At 52.5% G+C, this 17,911-nt stretch overlaps 1 protein-coding gene across 1 annotated transcript in view; it reads right to left on the bottom strand.

Moving 5' to 3' along the window:
- ADAMTS10 (ADAM metallopeptidase with thrombospondin type 1 motif 10) overlaps positions 1 to 16,539 on the bottom strand; it is a 73,315-nt gene extending 56,776 nt beyond the window's left edge. Inside the window, exon 1 of the mRNA XM_058820996.1 lies at positions 16,475 to 16,539. The gene's annotated coding sequence lies outside the window, so the exon portion shown is untranslated. The remainder of the gene's footprint in view (positions 1 to 16,474) is intronic.
- Positions 16,540 to 17,911: the final 1,372 nt, after the last annotated feature.

Here is a 17,911-nt window from a genome sequence, read left to right as displayed (position 1 = left end):
TTTGATTGGTCTCATAGAGTTGTTTCTAATTAATGGCCAATCACAGTCAGCTGGCTCGGACTCTGTCTGAGCCACAAACCTTTGTTATTAATTCCTTTTTTTGCTATTCTTAGCTAGCCTTCTGATTAAATCCTTTCTTCTATTCTTTTAGTATGGTTTTAATATAATATATATCATAAAATACTAAATCAAGTCTTCTGAAACATGGAGTCAGATCCTCGTCTTTTCCCTCATCCTCACACCCCTGTGAACGCTGTCACAGGGGAGAGGGGGATGAGTGAAGGGATGGAGGAGAAGGACTCGAGGCAGGCAGGGGAATGAGGAAAGCAGGGTCCTGGAGGAGGCAGGAGTGGGATGGAAAGAGAGGAAAAGAGAAGAAAAAGATGAGAAGGGTTTGAGGGTGGATTAACCCCATCAGCTCTGCACTGCACTCAGGGGTTCTCCCAGCTTCTACCTGTGGAAAGGAGCTCAGGATCAATGGGAATCCTTTATCCTCTTGCAGCACCCTCCAGGAAAAGCAGCCCTAAGAGTGCCCTGGGTCCCCTGATCCCTTAAAGAGAGCAGGAAATAACAGCACTGGCAGGGAGTGGTGAGCAGCAACCCAGAAATCCTCTTTGGATTTCAAACACACTTTAAGGACTGTCACTGCACTGAGGGAAGAGCACTTGCTCTCAAAGTGTGCTGGCTGAACCTAAAAAAGTGATGGAAAACAAAGAACTCATTCAGGGAACTCACCCTCAACCCCATCCACAAATGGATCCCGAGATTCCAATCGCATTTGTTCTTTAAAACGCTCTGCTAATTGCTCTGGTGAAAGATTCCTGGCTTGCAGAGAATTTCTACTCGGTCTGAGGCGATTACATCAAACTCAAATCGTGCTGGGGACTTGTACAAAGCCTGTGGGGTTTTCTTTTTACCCACCCACCCAATGAGTACGGGATAAGTGCAGCACATCCCAGAGAATCCCAAATGTCCCAAGGGTGACGCTGCAGGGCATGACCCAGCAGCCAAACCCAAACCTCCCTGCAGGGGTGGCAGATCCCATGGGCTGGAGCAGGGCTGGGAAAGGCAGGATGAGCTCTCCGGGATGTGCTCCCTTGAAAGGCAGGATGAGGTCCTGGGAAAGGCAGGATGAGCTGCCAGGAAAGAATGGGATGAGCTCCCCATGGAAGGCGGGATAAGCACCCCAGGAAAGGCAGGAAGCGCTCCTGGGAATGGCAGGATGAGCCCCCTGGGATGAGCTCCTGGGAAAGGCGGGATGATATCCCCAGAAAAGATGGGATGAGCTCCCTTGGAATGGCAGGATGAGCTCCTGGGAAAGGCAGGATGAGCTCTCAGGAATAGCAGGATGAGCTCCTGGAAAAAGCAGGATGAGCTCCCTGGGAGCATGGGATGAGCTCTCAAGCATGGGAAGAGGCTGGAGATGGGAGGAGGACGCTCTTTGCAAAGGTGTCAGCGGCCAGGGCCTGTGTGTGGTCCTCATCCAGTAATGCTTAACCCCTGCCTTGATGGTTTAAACAGCCCAGGGCAGGGGAGCTGGGTCCTCCTGGGATCTGCCCTGCTCCCCTCCGTGTCCTTATGGGAATCTGAATCCCTGAAAATTAATTTCTGCTCCTGTTTTCCCATCTTTACTGTGCCATGAATGGTATTTGTGCTGCAGGAATGACACCCAGCACAGGTGGTATAGGAGGGATACAAGGGCAAATCCAGGAGATGATTCCTACCCCAAATTTATCATGGAAATTGCAGAATGGTTTGGGTTGGGAAGGACCTTAAAGCTTATCTCCTTCCACAGGGGCAGGACAATTTCCACTACCCCAGGGTGCTCCAAGCCCCATCCAACCTGGCCTGGGACACTTCCAGGGATCCAGGGGCAGCCACAGCTGCTCTGGGCAACCTCACAGGGAAGGATTTCTTCCTAAAATCTCATTTAAATCTCCCCTCCTTCGGCTTAAAGCCATTAACCTAAATTAATGTTCTTTTCCCCTACTAGTCAGAAACAGTGGGAGATGAAACACACAGCTTTAAACATAACTCAGAGTTGCATAATATAAAGATTAAGAGTTTTCACTGCTTATTTACAGTTAAGAATGGCCAAAGATCCTCAGTGGGGCCTCAGTCTGGACTCCCCAGTCCCATTTGGGGCCACTTGCCAGGTTTTCCTCTGCAAAGCCCAGACACAACAAGAGGTGTCCTCCAAAACTTTGAGTGGCCCTGAGAATGAAAGGGGCAACTCCCACCTTGGGCTGCTCCTTTCCCTGGGACAGGTAAGGGGAATCAGGGAGTGGGGAGAAGAGGGTTGAGGCAGGAATTCTGCCCCATTCCACCCCAAAAAGAGGATGCTGAGATCTAGTGACAGCATCACCTGTGGTGCCACAGTGAGGGCACAGCCAGGGCTAGGAAAGGCAGGTGGGGGCTGAGGGAACTGAGCTGGAAAAGGGAGAAGTTGCAAGCAAAACCCTCTCCTAAATCTGCATTTTCCAGCATCTCCCAAAGCTTGTGATTCCAGCTTTTCAATCCTGTCACAGCTCCAAACCCCACAGAGCCCAGCTAAAGTGTTGTTGAGGATTGCAATGCAAGATATTTTCAATTGCCATCTGTATGGCAGATTATCTTTGTCAAGTGGGCAGTTTGCCTTATCTCTCTCTTATGACCACAATCACTCTTCTCTTGGGAGGGGACATCTGCTGATAACAGATTATGGAATGTCCCTGCATGGCTGATAAGAACTACAGCATCCCACTGGGAGATGTGAGCCCAGAGGGAGGAGCCAAGCATTCCTGCCTGGATATAATCCAGCGGTTTTTGAGACACCAGCACAGCTTTCTCCATGGGATTCCCCAGAGGAACAGCAGCTGCCTCTTCTTCCACTGGATCTTCAGAGGAAGAATACATCCTTCTCTACAGGACCCCCTTGCTCCAACAGAACCACCCCTGACACTGCAGGAGGGCTGCAGCCACAATTCCAATGGGACTGCTGCCAACAGCCTGACCCACAGGGTGTCAGGTTGGGTTCTGACTCTGTCACTGTTGTTCTAGTGTACTGCATTGTTTATTTTATCTCTTTATTTTTCTTCTCTATTAAGGAACTGTTATTTCCTGCTCCCATATTTTTGCCTGAGAGCTCCCTTGATTTAAAATTTATAGCAATTTGGAGGAGTGGGGAGGATTTACATTCTCCATTTCAGGGGAAGCTCCTGCCTTCCTTAGCAGACTCCTGTCTTTCCAAACCAAGACAAGTGTATTTTCTCCTGGGTTTCACACAACTGATTTCCCCTGTTTTCCAGCTGTCAAACCCTTTTCCTCCAGGCTTCCCATCCTCCCCCTGCCTCTCCATGACCCTCCCCGTGTCCCCTCTGCCCTTCCCGGCCCCTCAGCATCCCCTGGAACTGTGGCTGGGAAGCAGCCCCGGCGCCAGGAGCCCGCAGCCTTGACCTTGGGGGAAGGAGAAGCGCTGGGAGCAGCACAAGGCAGGAATTACAGCTGCAAAAAATTCCTGCGGGCCGGGCTGGGGGAAGGGCCCGGCTACGATCCCTCCCTGCAGGCAGCGGGGAAAACACGGCCCCTTCCCAGAGGGGCTTCATTGCCAGAGTCCAGGAGCAGCAGGAGCACCTGGAGGAAGGTGTTCTCCACACAGGTGGATCCTGGCTCTCTCCCCGTGGGCAGATCCAGCTCCCAGGAGCAGGAGGAGCACCAAGAGGAAGGCCCAGGAGCCAGAGGAACTCTGGTGCTTCCATCCCTACCAAATTTTCCATAACCGCACTGTGCAGCTTGCAGGACGATCCCAAGGATCGCGGAGCCCCGGCAGGACAGGGGGGTGCCACGGGCCAGGCTGGGACAGCTTGGGGCAGCTTGGGTGTTGGGGAAGATGAAACAGGAAAGCCTTATGATTGTCTGGCAAAAGATTTTGAGAATATAGAAACTATAAGCAAGATTGAAATCAAAGCAAGCTTTGAGATTCCTCAGTTACTGAACAATGGGAAAACAATGGTGTGGCTGGCTGAAGATAATCCCCTTTTGATGGAACAACACCCTCTGCTTGCAGACAGGCCCAAGGGTCAGAGCAGACCCTACCAGCTTGGCAGAAGGGGCCAAAGAGGAGTTTTTAGGGTTTAAAATGTAACACAGTGTAGTAATGTAATGATTCTCATAGGCTGTATGTAAATGCTATAGGATTTGTATATTGTACTAGATTGGTTAGTGAGAATCAGAATATTCAACACAGAAGATGATTTATTGTATTGTAACGGGAACTTTGCTCTCTTGCCTTTTACACTCTTACCCTTTTACTCTCTCACCCTCTCACCTCTTTACCCCTCTCTTCTCTCGGGCCTGCTCTGAGCTGTGGCTGCAGCTCCCAGCGGGGCCCTGCACCCAGGCCCTTTGCAATAAACCCCAAGTTCCAAGACCAGAAGAAGATTTATTGTATTGTAACAGGAACCTCGTCCTCTTTTATACTCTCTTTACCCTCTTTACTCTTCCTCACACTCTCATCTCTTTACCACTCTCTTGCCTTCTCTCTCTTTACCTCTCTCTCCTCTCAGGCCTGCTCTGAGCTGTGCCTGGCAGCTCCCAGCAGGACCCTGCACCCAGGCCCTTTGCAATAAACCCCAAATTCCAAGGCCAGAAGAAGATTTATTGTATTGTAACGCAAATCTCACCCTCTGATCCTCTCTTTTACTCTCTCATTCTCTCTTTACCATTCTCTTATCTCTCTCTCCCTCTTTGGGGCCTACTCTGAGCTGTGGCTGGCAGCTCCCAGCAGGGCCCTGCACCCAGGCCCTTTGCAATAAACCCCAAAGTTCCATGACCTGGCCGCAGAGATCTCTCGTCTCTGTCTGTCCCCACCGTCCTACCCCGACGCTCCTACACTCAGGGACAGCTTGGGGACAGCTTGGGGACACGGCATGACCTCTCTGGTCTCGTGCCTCCCTCGCTTGGGCCGCTTCCGATCTGCTCCTTCCCAAGGAATTCGCTGTCCTTGGCAGGCTCGGCTCGGGCTGACGCTCCCGGCTCCCGGTGCCAAGGGTGGCTTTGGCCGAGTGAACCCGAATGACACCAAGGGACAACGCCACCACACCAGGGCACAATGCCACCACCGCTCCAGTTCACCTCCTGCCACCCCAAACAGTGCCGGGAAGGAAGGGGCTGGGAAAGGGGTGAAATTCCAGCTGGGATGAAGCGAGGAGAGAAGAAGGAGCAGGGAGATGAGAGCTGCTCCCAGCTGCAGACAGAACTCCCCGGCTGCTGGGCCGGCTCCAGCAGCGCTGGGGAAGGTAATAGGAAGCAGATGGGCGATGCTCGGGGCCAAGAGGAAGGTTCAAGGTGCCTCCTAGTGCAGGGAAGAGGAATTTAACTGCTTTTAAAGATGCAGGACTCGGCGGCTTCCAGGTTTCTCATCCAACTTTTGCAAATTATAAGCTCAGGTGTCCTTATCCCTTTTTTTTCCCTTTCTTTTCTGAGGGAGAAATAAATACAAACACAGAATTCTGCTTCCAACTTTCCCCGGGGAGAGGAAATACTTTTAGTGCCCCCCCTACCAGGCCTTCCACTGACATCTTTTAGACGTGGGAGAATTGGGAGCACTGGGAGCTGTGGAGAAGTGAGAACAGCACCTCAGTGGGAGCACTGGGAACAGTGAGAAAGCAGTAGGAAAGCAGTAGGAAAGCAGTGGGAAAACAGTAGGAAAGCAGTGGGAAAACAGTGGGAGCAGGTCCCCACAGCTGCACCACCCCAACAGCATTTCTGGGCTGCATTATTTTAAGGAATGAAAACCTCAAGGTTCTTTATTCTTGTGTAAAATGGGGAATTGACATCACCCTATAACCACTCTGGGGTTATTGGGATTATCATGGTGCCACAACTCACAGCTCGATCCCTTTTTGGCCCCAGGTGCTCCCTGACCCTCCCAAGGGGCTGCTTAGCCCCACAGCAGCCCTGGCAGCCTCTACAAACAGCACCACAGGGGTTTCTGCTCCTCCAGCTGCTCCAGCCTGGGATTTGTTCCACCAGGTCAAAGTTTATCTCTGGGGGAAGAGCTCTGAGCCCCAGGCTGGCCCCACAGGCCTCATTTTTGATGGAATCCAACCTAAACACAGCAGGGGCTGCAGGGGACTGGAATTTGGGCTCAGGGGCTGTGCCAGTGCAGGGAGGGCACTTGGCAGCAGCAGCAGCAGCAGATTTTTCAGGCTTTCCTGAAAAAAGGACCCACATGGATCCCCTTCTACCCACAATGGGCTCTCTCCTGCTGCCCTTCAGGACACACAACAGCCCCTGAGTGCCTGTAGCTCCTGGGTGATGCTCCTAAAGTCACCAGAAGAACAGTGCCCCTGTCACCTGCCATCGCTGCTCTGTGCAGGTGACACCTCAGGTTTGAGTTTTTGTACTTTTCAGATTCTGTGCTGCTTTCGTGGGTGAGTCTGGGCTTCATAGAGGGGATGGTGGGCTCTGTGCACAGAGCAGGGAGACAAAACAATTCCTGCTCCAGCTGGGGACCAAGGACAAATGATCCAAATCTCAGGCCCAAGAGCACAAACAGCATGGGCTGGAGAGAGAAAAACAAGAAGGGACTGCATGGGCAGGGGCTGGAATTAGACAATTAACTCAAATATGCAAATGGAGCAGAACTGATCAAAGTGAGAGACCCTGTGACCAGTTGTGCATTTTGTGACCATTTTGATTCATCTTGGGTGCAGCCCTGGCTGGGCTCTTGTGCTGCCCAAGGTGCATCCATTGAGGCCTTTCAATAAATCCCTGCTTTATGCTTTAGCTCTGTCTGGTCTCTGTTCTAGCTCAGCCCTCACAAGGAATCAGAGGGCCACAGGTTTTGGTTGTAAAGCCTCAGCTGGAATCAACTTTCACCCTTCCAGTGAGGAAACTTTTCCTCATATCCAATCTGAACATCTCCTGGGGCAATTTCAGGCTGTGTCCCATGGCTTGTTCCCTGGGAGCAGAGCCCAAACCCCTCGCTATCCCCTCCTGTCAGGGAGTTGTGCAGCGCCACAAGGTCCCCCCTGAGCCTCCTTTTCTCCAGGTTGAGCCCCTTCCCAGCTCCCTCAGCCTCTCCTGGTGCTCCAGAATCACTGAACCAAAGACCATGGGATATCCTGAGTGGGAAGGGACCCTCAGGGACATCAGTGCAGCCCCTGTCCCTGCACAGCCACCCCAACACCCCCACCCTGAGCAGCCCTTGGAGCTCCTGCAGCTCTGGCAGCCTTGGCACCATTCCCTGGGCAGCCTGGGCAGTGCCCAGCAGCCTCGGGGGGCAGAACCTTGCCCTGAGCTCCATGCCAAGGCCTGGCACAGCTGCAGCCCTTGCTGGGCTCCCGTCCCTGTGCCAGAGCAGAGCTCAGCCCCTGCCCCTGTGCCTGCCCTGGGGAGGAGCTGCAGCCCCCGAGGAGCCTCCCCTCAGTCTCCTGGGCTGCAGCTGAACGAGCCAAGTGCCCTCAGCTGCTCCTCAGCCCTTCCCCAGCTCCGTGTCCCTCCTCTGGGCACTCTCCAACAGCTCTGGGTCCTTCTGATCTCGTGGTGCCCAAAGTGCCCCCAGCACTGGAGCTGAGGCTGCCGCAGGGCAGAGCAGAGTGGGACAATCCCTCCCTGGGCCCAACCAGTGATGTTCAAATCCTTATCATCATCTCTCCATCCCTGCTCCTCCTCACCTCTCTCTCTGCACACCCCAGGGCCTGGCAGGGGCAGGTCCTGCTGCATTTCTGTGTTTTCTGTGAGGGTCTCAGCCCCTGCATCCCCGGGCTCTGGGTGTTCCCTGCATGCTCAGGCATCTCCCAGCTGGCAGCTCCGGGCAGGTCCCTGCACGTTCCTGGGGATGGAACACAAAGCCCCGCTCCCCCCGCAGGGCTGAGCACGTGGGGGATGCAAAACTGTCCCAGAGACCTCCCTGGCTTCCAGCAGGAGAAAGAACGTCCTGATAGTCCCGACAAAATATTTGGCAGGGCTGCCAAGTGGAAAACATGCGGAGCTGCAGATGGCAGAAGTCTCCCCTGCAGTGATCTTGCCAGCACCTCAGGACTTCCACTGGGAAGTCATTTCTCAGCTCTAGGGCAGCACCAGGGCTTAAACCCACAGAAATCAGAGGTTTTTTGCTGCCAGGAGCATCTGCAAATTGCGAGTAAAAAGGGTTAAAGTCACAGGTCTGCAGAACACAGAATAAGAACTTGAGCCATAATCTGCTGGGCTGCTCCAAATGTGGCCTCTCTGAGGCCACGGCAAGTGAGGAATTAGAAACATGGCGTTATCCCTGTTCCCAGAACACTGCAGCCTCCAGCCTGGGGTGGTTCCTGCCTGCACAGCCACCCTTTGGCTGCCCTGCAGTCCCTCTCCTCACCCCTGCCACCAATCCCAGCTGCTGCAATGCCAACTCTGCCTGTCCCTTCCCTGCTGAACCCCAGGATGCTCAGTGCGGCCCCCCTCTCCTTTCAAGGGCTGATTCACCTCCCCTTGATAGCTTTCTTAGCACACCCCAGTGACTGTGAGTCCCATTTCAGCTTCCCAGGAGGCGAGGTGCCATTTTCACACCGTTAAAATCAGATCCAACCCCATCCAAAGGCTCACCCCAGCAATGTCGGAAATGCAGACCAACACTGCCAGCGTGACCCTAAGAGCTGAGGGCTCTGAGCCGGGGTCTCTGTGTTGCATTGTGATTTCAGGGTTTGTCTCAGAACCTCGGGTTCCTCCCCTGATAATTCCCTCCCAGGTGTGTCAGTCACCTCTCCTTTCCCCTCCCAGCACTGTCTGTCAGTCCTGGAATTCCAGAAGGGATTGGCAGATTCACAGGATGCCCTCTACCCCTGGGGGGCATTGGGGCCATCCAGGTGTCCTTTGTCCCTTTGTCCCTCCCCTCCTGTCCCTGCCTGGTGGCTCCCTGCCCCTTCCCTGCCCCTCTCCCCGGGGTTAAAGGAGCAGCAACCACGGGCTCAGGGAGTTCTGTTGGAGCTGCTGCTGCATTCAGAGGCCTGTGGGCCAGAATAAAGCTCTGGATCCAAACCCTCCATCAGAACCGACTCCTTTCCTTCACCATCCCCTTAAAGCTTCTCCAACACAGGGAAACCTGAGGAGCAGCCCCTGCTATGGGGGAAAGCTCCATCCCAGCACCACCAGAGCTCCTGCAGGCCTGGACTTGTCCCCATGGGCCCAGCTCCAGCACCCAGCCAGCCAAAAGGGTCTGTGGGGTGAAACACCACACACCCAGCCAGCCCAAAGTGTCTGTGGGGAGAAACACCACACATCCCACAGCCAAAAGTGTCTGTGGGGTGAAACACCACACAACCAGCCAGCCTAAAGTGTCTGTGGGGTGAAACACCACACACCCAGCCAGCCCAAAATGTCTGTGGGGTGAAACACCACACACCCAGCCAGCCAAAAGTGTCTGTGGGGTGAAACACCACAGTCGCCCCTATTTGGTTCAGCAGCAGGGCCAGACAAGTTCAGGCACATACTGTCTTCAATATTGGTAATATTCCAATATCTCTGTCCCCCTGCCAGCACCCCAGTGCCAGCCTGGGTGCCAGGGGCACACTGTCCCTGCCTTTGGAGCACCAGCTCCCCCTTCCAGGCTCTCCATGGTGCTCCACAGCCGGCCCTGGCCGGGCACACCCTGCATCCCTTTGTACAGCAGCTTCACAGGGCTTTGGGCTCACTCCAGCGCTGTGTGGGAGGAGGGTTGGCTTTTGATTTTTTTTTTCCCCAAAACCATGATAATTATTTTACAGTCAAATCTATTCAGTGCAATCCCAGTGAGGAAACGGCTGAACCCCCTGCCTTGCTCCTCTCCAAAATCTTTAATTTTGCTAGCAAAGGGGCAAAAGGAGCTTGTGCCAAAGCCAGGGCAGGGGGAGGAGAGCTGGGAGCAGCGACCTCGCTCTGACACAGCCTGCTTGGCTCTCTGGAAATCCTATCCCTGTGTTACATAAGGACCTGGCCCTATCTGGAACGCCGGGGTCATTGCACTTCTCCAAGTGTGGTAAAATGCTTGGAGGTCCTCAGCAAGAAAGCAGGAGGGAAATGCCAGCTCAGATCCTCCTCAGGATGGGGAGCTGGGCCTGGGGCAGGGCTGGAGCTGCCAGAGCAGTGCCACAACTCCCCCCTGGGGGAAGCTGGGCACCAAGAGTCCCAGAGCTCCCATCCTGGGACTGCTCCTGCTTTCGGGAGAGGATCCACCAGGCAGGTCCACTCTCAGACGGGACTTATGCAATAGTTTGGAGCCTCTCCATGTGACCCAGACTTGCTGGCGCTCTGCCACCGCTCTCCTCGCTGGCTGCAGCCAGGCACAGAGCGGCGGGATTAGAGAGAGGCCGGGCTGGGCAGTCATTAATGGCGTGCCAGTCATTAACAACGGCATTAACCCAGTGCCACTTATTAACTGCGTGCCAGTCATTAACAACGGCGTGTTAGTCATTAATCAAGTGCCAGTCATTAACAACGGTGTGTTTGTCATTAACGGTGCATCCCCCACCACATAGGGACACACGACCCATGAGTGAAGGGACACTCGTGCCACCCACATGTACCCAGGGCACAGCTGCATCTGCCTGTGTGCAAGGGGATGGGGATAGGTGGAGTTTTAATGTGGATTAAATGCTATTTGCACATGGATACATGTTATCTGCATGTGATAACGTTATCAGTATGAGGATACATGCTATCTGTATGGGGATACATGTTATCTACATGGGGATAGATACTATCTGCAATGTTATCACATGCAGATACACATTATCTGCATGGGAATACATGTTATCTGCATGGGGATAGATGTTGTCTGCACAAGGATACACATTATTTGTATGTGATAACACATTATCAGCATGAGGATACATGTTATCTGCATAGGGATAGGTGTTATCTGCACATGGATAACACCTCATCTGCATCACGATGGAATAGATCTTATGGAACAGATGGTGGAATAAATCACATGGGATACATAATGAAACAGATCTTATGGAATAGATCATTGAACAGATCTTATCTGCATAGGCACAGACATTATCTGTATATGGATAATCATCTTCATGTGATAACACGCTATCAGCATGAGGATACACACTGTCTGCACGGAATAGATCTTATCTGCATGGGCACAGATATTATCTGGGCATGGATACACGTTATCTGCATGTGATAATGTGTTAACAGCATGAAGCTACATGCTATCTGCATGGGAATACATGTTTTCTGCATGGAGATAGATGTTATCTGCACATGGATACATGATAATTCTTTGTATGCACACACTACCTGCAGACAGGTCTGATGCCCACCCCTCTGTGCCCTGCCATCCATGGAGTACAGATATTGCATACAAATGCCATTTTTATACCCTGCATCTCCGTGGCCACCTCTGCCTCCACGAAATGCTCCCTCTCTGTGGGGCTCAGCATAGCCAGGAGAGAATCCAGACCTCCTGGGCCTGTGCACAGGCAGCTCTCCCCGTGCTCCTGCTGCTCCTCCTGGCATGGAGCAGCACCAGGGCTCTGCCAGGAAAGGGCTCTGGGAAAGGCTGGGAGGGCTCACACCTCAGAGTGGGCAGGGAAACAGAGGCAAACCAAGCCATCTCCATCGTGGCAGGGCTGGTTCATCCCCATCCCAGGACTGTCGGCTCCTCTCCATCCTGACACTGCTGGCTTGTCTTTCCACCCCAGCAGGGCCGGCTCCTCTCTCCATCCTGGCACAGCTGGTTCCTCTCCATCCCAGCAGGGCTGGTTCACCCCCATCCTGGCAGGGCTATCTCCTCTCTCCATTCCAGCAGGGCTGGCTCCTCTCCATCCCGGCAGGGCTGGCTCATCCCCATCCTGGGACTGCTGGCTCCTCTCTCCATCCTGACAGAGCTGGTTCATCTCCATCCCGGCAAGGCTGGTTCTCATCTCTCCATCCCAGCACGACTGGCTCCTTTCTCCATCCTGGCACGGCTGGTTCTTATCTCTATCTTGGCCCTGCTGGCTCATCCCCATCCCGGCAGAGCTAGCTCCTCTCTCCATCGCAGCACTGCTGGCTCCTCTCTCCATCCCAGGACTGCTGGCTTCTTTGTCCATCCTGGCAGGGCTGGTTCATTCCCATCCTGGCACAGTTGGCTCTCATCCCCATCCCGGCAGGGCTGGCTCTGCTCTCATTCCCATCCCGGCAGGGCTGGCTCCCGCAGCTCCCCCTCCAGCCGTGCCGGTGCTTACACAACCCATCCCCGCGGGGCACCGAGCCCTGGGCTTGCATAAAGACAAACAGCCTCGTGTGCCAGCAGCGAGCTGGGCTCACCTGCACAACCAGCCCGGCCCTCTCCAGGAGGGATCTGCTCATGCTGTGAGCCCCAGCTGAGGCAGGGATATGTGGTTGGTGCAGCTCCAGCTCCAAGGAGCTGTCACAGATCTCACACCGAGTGTCACAACCAAAATTTGGCTCTTTGTCACCCAGGCTGTAGGACAGGGCCATACCCCAGTCACAGAATGGTTTGGGTGAGAAGAGATCTTAAAACTCATTTAGTTCCATTCCCCTGCCATGGCAGGGACACCTTCTGCTGTCCCAGGCTGCTCCAAGCCCTGCCCAGCCTGGCCTTGGGCACTGCCAGGGATCCAGGGGCAGCCACAGCTGCTCTGGGCATCCACAGTCCCCAAGGCAGCTTGGGTTTTAGGCTTTTCTGTTCTGTTTTGGTGTGCAGCTTTTAGCTTTATATTAAGGATATATATATATATCCTTTTACCTATATATATCCTATATCCTATATATATCCTATATATATAATCCTATATATATATAATCCTATATATATGTAATCCTATATCCTATATAGATCCTATATAGGATTTATACTAGGATCTCTTCACAGGCTGGTGAAGACAAAATAATCCTATTCCTGCTGCAGGCTCAAGGACAATCCCTTCAAACTTCAGGCTCAAAGCACAAAAACGTGAAAAGAGGAGGGCAGGCAAGCAAGCAAGGAGGATGAAACTTCATAATTGGAAGCTGTTAATTGGACTGTTAACTCCTATATGCAAATGGACTAAAACTTATAAAAATGTGAGATCTTGTGGCCAAGCCCTTTTTGCTTCTATCTTGGAGCCACCTGGGCAGAGCCACAACTGTGGCCGTGGCACTGCCAGGGTGTGGCCTTGGAGGGCATTTCAATAAAATGTGCACTTTATTCCTCTGAACTCCCCCTAACCTCTGTTTCAGCTCCTCAAGGCATCACCCCCATGTCAGGGGAGCCCTGCAGGAGCAGGGATGCCTCCTGTGGGATGAAGCTTTGCAGAACTCTTCAGCTGTGGGATCCCTCCAGCCCTTACAGACCTGCAGATCGTGTCCAGGCTCCTTGGGAGCTCCAGGAGATCTGCTGGGCAGAGATTTTGGGCCCTTTCCCTCTCCCTGTAGGTTCTTTACTCAGGGAAATATGGCCCAGGTGCAGCTCCTTCCTCCACGGCCAGGGAATGAAGAGTTCCTAACCCTGACAGGACTGAACTCATCCTCTGCATTTACATTTTGGACAAAGCCACTTCACACTGAGGTCACAAATCCCACAGGACGAGGCCAGGACTTCACCTGCCAGTTTAGCTCATTTGGGACCAACAATCAGGAGCGCTTGAGTTCAGAAAGATTTGCAGGACTGCTCAGGAATAGATTAATTTTAAGTCATTTTTCCTTTTAAATCAAGCTATGATGTAAGAGTAAGAAACACAACATTGATAATTGTGACAAATAGAAGTGTAAAGCTGTGGATGTCCCATCCCTGAAGTGTCCAAGGCCAGGCTGGACAGGGCTTGGAGCAGCCTGGGACAGTGGAAGGTGCCCCTGCCCAAGGCAGGGGTGGGACTGGATAAGCTTTAAGGTTCCTTTCCAACCCAAACCATTCCATTATTCCACGAAAGACTCTGAGTAGACAGACATGGAATATCCCAAGCATTTCCCAGCCTGGGAGGATGCAGAAGGTGAGAGAGGAGCAGCAATGGAGCAGCTGGATGGAGACCCTGCACTGATGTGGCTCCACTGAGGTCAGACAGAGCTAAAATATTCCAGCAGTGGAGACTCTCCCAACCCTTCAGACTTCATTGAAGGCCCTCACAGAAAGCAAGATGGGAAAGTTGGCTTGGATAGTGTCCCTTTAAACCTCGTCAGTGCTGGAAAACAGGGCTGCATCCAGGCTGGTGGTTTTCCATGTGTCTGTGTCCTCCATGGGATCTGACCTGCTCACAGATTCCTGGGAAATGTTCGTAACTCCTCACCCTGCAAACACTCCCTACAGTGGTGGGGTCAGGCAAAGACCTCTTTGCCTTCAGCACATCTGAGCTGACATCCCCCAGCTAGCTGCTTCTGAAAACGTGACAGGTTTGGTCCCAGTCCTGTTTCTTTTAAGCTCATCTTGTGTTAACCCAAGATCGAGGCCGGGCAGGACATGACAAACACATCCTGCACTGCTCCCAGCTCAGGAGGAACTCATTGCTGCAAACTTGGCAAGAAAAGCGGGGTTTGGAGTGGGGGGTTTCAGATAAGCTGGAGATAAGGGTTTGCACGGGATCATCCTGTGCTGAGGACCCTCCATGGAGCTGCTCCTTGGGGAAGAGGAGCCTGGGCTGTTCCCGCACCAGGATTCCATGGAATGGTGAGAACATCAGCTCCTCCCGCTCATCCCTGGGTGGCCTGGAGCCATGGGTGATAAGAGAGCCTCTCATGTTTCAGGTTGGAGGAACAGACACTGTTTATGTTGAGCAGCACCACCTTCCACCCCTCGGGGCTCCTCTTCAGCTGCTCAGGCCCGGCTTATCGGGGCCTCCCGGTGCCAAAGGAAACAGCTCAGCCCCCCCTGCCTCATCCGAGCAGAGCAGATTTGCAGGAGATGACAGCACCTTTCCCATTCCCCGCGTGGGGAATGCGGCTGGAGCAGCCCCAGAGAGGCGCCGTGAGCTTTTTGGCATGTGGGGAGGAGGAGGAGGAGAAGGGGAGCGCAGGGTGCTGCCCTGGGGCGAAGCAGGAACGGTGGGAGGCTGAGGATGGAGCAACTGGAGTGCTCAGCACGTTCCATATATGGAGAAACCTCGGGAACAGCCTCCCCAGGACTGCGGGGAGCCTCACTGATGGAGGCATTTCAGAGCAAGGCTGGTCCCAGCTTGGGGAACATCCCAGAGCTGGGAATCACTCTGGAACAATTCCCCTTCCACCTTAGGGAACTCCCCAGATCCTCCCTGCCATGCCCAGCATCCCACCCTGGCACCACTGGGTACTGATAAGGAGGATAAAACTGACCACAACAAGAATCAGAGCTCTGCTGGTCTCCAGCACTGGTGATTGGCAGGGATTGCAGCAGGAACACAAATGTCCCCCGAGGTTTGCATCTTGACCACAAAAAAAAGTCCCCAAGAATGGGCCTTGCTGTGAAATGTTACATTTACCTGCCCCCAGCACAGCATCCTACCCTGGCACCACTGGGTGCTGCTAAGGAGGATAAAACCGAGCACAACCAGAACCAGAGCTCTGCTGGTCGCCAGCACTGGGATGTTGGCAAGGATTGCAGCAGGAACACAAATGTCCCCTGAGGTTTGCATCTCTACCACAAAAAAGTCCCCAAGAATGGGCCTCACTGTGAATTTTTACATTTACCTGCCCCCAGCACACTCCACACTTCCCTCTTGGTTGGTTCTTCCCCTCTGGAAGCTATTTGCCAAGGTTATTTTATAAACTCCTTTCTATTTATAGCCCAGCTCCTTCAGCTCTAATGAGATAATCTTCTGGCATCTCACCACCACTAATATTTACTTTGATGTTTAAAATAACATCTTCTGAGGGATTGATTTTTTTTTTTTAATCAATAAAAAACCACCATTAAAGCATAGTCAAAGCAAAGAAAGAACCGAGCAGGGCAGTGGGGCTGAGCTCCTGGGGATGCACACGGAGTCAGTGACACTGCAACTTTTTCAGGGCAGACTCTTTATAATCCTCTGAGCACATCAGGAGGGAGAGAGGCATTGGCAGCTCCTGAAGATGGAGAGAGAGACAGGGAAGGAGGGAGAGGGAGCGCGGGCTGTGTTTATTCTCAGGAACGAAGGCAGCAAGGAACGTTTCATTCTGCAGCAGGGCTTGGGAGCTGCTGCTCTCTGTAATTGAGAGCTTGGCCCCGGGGCAGCTCAGCAGAGCAGATTTGGGGTTTAGAGAGGCAAACATTCCATCCTGGGGTTAATGCAATTAAAAAGAGGGGCTGGAGAGACGAGGGAGGCAGCAGCGGAGCCCAGTTCCCGCTGCCTGCAGCCACTTTGAAACACAAGCCTGCGTTTTTATGGAAATTCTGAATGTTGGAGAAGGGTGAACATGGTTTTCATTCTCATAAATGTTTTTCCAGCGTGCGAAGGCTCTCTGGGCTCATTCCTTCTCCAGGGAGACGGTTCTGATTTCAAAGAACATTCGCATTCCCTCCACCCCAGACCACCCCAACTCCAACCTCAAAGAGCCTCCTCTGGAAAAATTATTTTAAAGAGCGTTTTACCTTTTCGAGTGCTTTCCCTTCTTTCTTCTTTTTTTTTTTTTTTTTTTCCCTTTTTAATTCCTTCAGCTTCTCTCTCTTTTTTTTTTTTCCTCTTCTTTTTCCCAGCAGCAGCCAAAAGCTCCTCTCTCCCCCTCAGCCCTGCGTGTGTCAGAAAGTTTCCAGGCTGAGGGGTTGTGTCGCCTTCCTTAAGAAACTTCTTCTGTCAGACCCAGGCAGAGCTTGGAGTTGGAGTTGCTTTGCTAAAAAGTCTCCTTTCAGGAAGTGAGGAGTAATAAGAGAGCAGCTCGGAAGCAGCACATGGATAGGGGCTGCTTGAGAGAAAAAAAAAAAAAAAAGGAGAAGAAGAAGAAAGAAAAAAAACTTTGCTCAGGAATTTTGCCAGGATTATCCAAAAGAAAAAAAAAAAAAAAAAAAAAAAAAAAAAGAAAATCCCCAAACCCACAAGGCTGGAAAAGTCCCGCCCTGGCTGCTGACATCAGTGCAGAAGGCAGGTCTTGGCTGAAATGGTATAAAACTACTCAGCCTTTCTGTGGAGGAGCAGGGAGGGAGCTTGGGGCTGCCCTGGAGGCGATGCTGGGGCTCCCCTGTGGATAAAACATCCCAGGAATAGCCAGGAAGGACAGAGGCTGTGCTGGCAGTGCCACACAGAGCAGATAAACCAAAGCCTGCCTTGGTTTTGGTTTGGTATTTTTTCCCCTCCAAAACAACAAACAACAAACCCATCGTGTATTTTAACCGGAGTTTTCCCAGTGCTGTTAAAAACTCAGGGAGATTGTGAGGAAATGGCCTGAAAGGCTCCACAGCAATGGCAGCGACTGGCTGGGAATTGAAAAAAAGCCTTTAAGAACTCGCCAGTGTTTTCAGAAGTCCCTTCCCTCTGCAGTTACATCATTCCTGCCCCGCTGGCTCTGGATTGCGGCGTTCTCCTGCCCTCTGCCACCGTGGAGGGTCCCACTGAGGGACAAATCCCCCTCCAGAGCAAAGGAAAACCCCTGGGAATAACAAAATAACCAAACTCTGCTCGCTTCCAAACAACCCCCTCGAAGGACACCTCAACAATAAAAGGCAGGAGCTCATTTCCTCCTTCCTTCTGAAGGCGGCTCTGGGATTTCAAAGCTGAATTTGTGAGCCTTGGTGGAGAGAGAATTACCTGGCAGTGCTGCAAAGGCTGGAAAAATGAGCCTTCCCCGAGCTGCCCTTCCCTGGGAAGAGAGAGGGGCCCTGGGGAAGGGCACAGGGGAAGGATGGAAGCACCAAAGTGAGGATGGACCCCCAGCCTGAGCCCTTGGTGGGGACAGAGCAACCCCAAAACCACCCTGGCGGTGCCTTTTCCTTCCATAAGGATTTAAATGAAGAGTTAAAGGGGTGAAAAGCTGCCAAGGGAATACATAATATATAAAAAAATATAAAAAATTATATAAATATATAATAAAAATA

The sequence above is a fragment of the Ammospiza caudacuta genome, chromosome 28 (assembly GCF_027887145.1).
Source record: "Ammospiza caudacuta isolate bAmmCau1 chromosome 28, bAmmCau1.pri, whole genome shotgun sequence".
Taxonomy (NCBI): domain Eukaryota; kingdom Metazoa; phylum Chordata; class Aves; order Passeriformes; family Passerellidae; genus Ammospiza; species Ammospiza caudacuta.
This window is presented reverse-complemented; position numbering and strand designations above follow the sequence as displayed.